Raw genomic sequence first — 1,864 nt, forward strand, 5'->3', positions numbered from 1 at the left:
TTGCTTTCATGTTGCGCTCTTCAGAGTGGCTGTATAATCCGTTTAATTTGTATTTGATCAGGATGAATTATAAATTCTTTAAAATCACTTTTCGGCCAAGTACGTTATGCGGCAGCAGCGGCGACGGCGTACGGACTGGACCTAATCAGCTTCCTGCAATTTTTCAGGCTGAGGCTCGTGCTTCTCAAGTGCACTGCAAGTTTCCAAGGCCGCGTTGCTGCCTGGTCGAGGAGCGGGCGTCTATCATCAGCGCATCGCAGACTTGACTGAATCAACGCGCCTGCCATCTATGCAAGTTTAAAGAAATCAGCGAACCATTATCACTTCCTCGGGGGGCGGTGTATTCGTCGGAGCATTTTGGTCATTCTGGCAGCAGCGGCGACGGCGTACGGACTGGAGCTAATCAGCTTCCTGCAATTTTTCAGGCTGAGGCTCGTGCTTCTCAAGTGAACTGCAAGTTTCCAAGGCCGCGTTGCTGCCTGGTCGAGGAGCGGGCGTCTATCATCAGCGCATCGCAGACTTGACTGAATTAACGCGCCTGCCATCTATGCAAGTTTAAAGAAATCAGCGAACCATTATCACTTCCTCGGGGGGCGGTGTATTCGTCGGAGCATTTTGGTCATTCTGGCAGCAGCGGCGACGGCGTACGGACTGGACCTAATCAGCTTCCTGCAATATTTCAGGTTGGTTGAAATTTTTCTTATAAAGCTTCCTAGACATAACCCTGATTGTCTCGTCGCTGCTGCTGCCACAAGTGTCCATTTTTGATGTCGTAGAACTTTCTTCGGTGTGCTGTTTTAGTTCTTGGCCTTCGCCGTCCGGCTATGCCGAGAACTGAGCAGGGCGCCCTAGGGGATGTTGCAAAGGCTCTGGAAAAGCAACCTAGCACTATCAAAGAAGTTGTGAAGGTACTTACCGAACTCGTAGTCAAGCTAGATGCATTCGCCAAAGAAATAAAAAAGATGTAGCCAAGGTTGATGCTTCAAGTACTGAAATCCACACTGAACTCGGTGGCATTCGTAGCTCTATTGGGTTTATGAATGATGGATTTGAAGAATTCAAGAGGGATATTGAGCGTTACAGGGAGGAACTTGCTGGAGTGAAGGCAGAAGCTGAGCAATGTCGCGTGGCAAACGAAGAGTTGGAGGAGGAACTTAAACAGGGAAGGAAGGAGATAATAGGGCTGAAACAATATAGTAGAAGCATGAACCTTGAAATTCAAGGACTTCCGGTTGCAGATAATGAAGAACTAGACAAGGCCGCTGCGGACATTGCAAAATGTCTGGGCACAAGTCTCACTGATGGTGACATTGACGTAGTGCATCGTGTGCCTTCGAAAGATAAGGAGAAACCTAACATTGTGGTAAGGTTCTTCTCAAGAACTGCTCGTAAATAGTTGCTGTCAGCTGCCCGGAAGAAAACTCTGAAAGCAGATAGGCTGGGATTTGACACAAGCGACCTCGTGTACATAAATGAGCATTTGTGTGTCGAGAACAAGGTGCTGCTGGGTAAAGCTCGAAAGCTCAAAAAGGAGAAAAATTGGAAATACGTGTGGGTGTCGCAAGGAAAGATTTTAATGCGCAAAAGTGACAACTCTTCAATCCTGCATGTTAACTGTGAGGCGGACCTGGCGAAGGTCGCTTAAGTGTTTTTATCAGCACATGGACTGCCAAAATAGAACGTTGCTTGACAAGTATAACAACTGGAAACATGTGAATATGACTTCTCTTGTTTGTGTTTTTCGGCATAAAGATTTTGACACTTTGAAATTTAAAACACCTGTTTACTGCTTCGTCATCTCAACCCTTGTTTCTGCCTGCGATGCTAGACTAGCCATTAATGAGGTTTGTAAATGTCTGTGTAA

At 46.6% G+C, this 1,864-nt stretch overlaps 1 pseudogene; it reads left to right on the plus strand.

Annotated features, from left to right (window-relative positions):
• Positions 1-204: 204 nt before the first annotated feature.
• Positions 205-1,645, plus strand: LOC149366356 (uncharacterized; annotated as a pseudogene).
• The last annotated feature ends 219 nt before the right edge of the window (positions 1,646-1,864 follow it).

This window comes from Amblyomma mixtum, chromosome 1, assembly GCF_055824585.1.
Source record: "Amblyomma mixtum isolate Tamu chromosome 1, ASM5582458v1, whole genome shotgun sequence".
NCBI lineage: Eukaryota > Metazoa > Arthropoda > Arachnida > Ixodida > Ixodidae > Amblyomma > Amblyomma mixtum.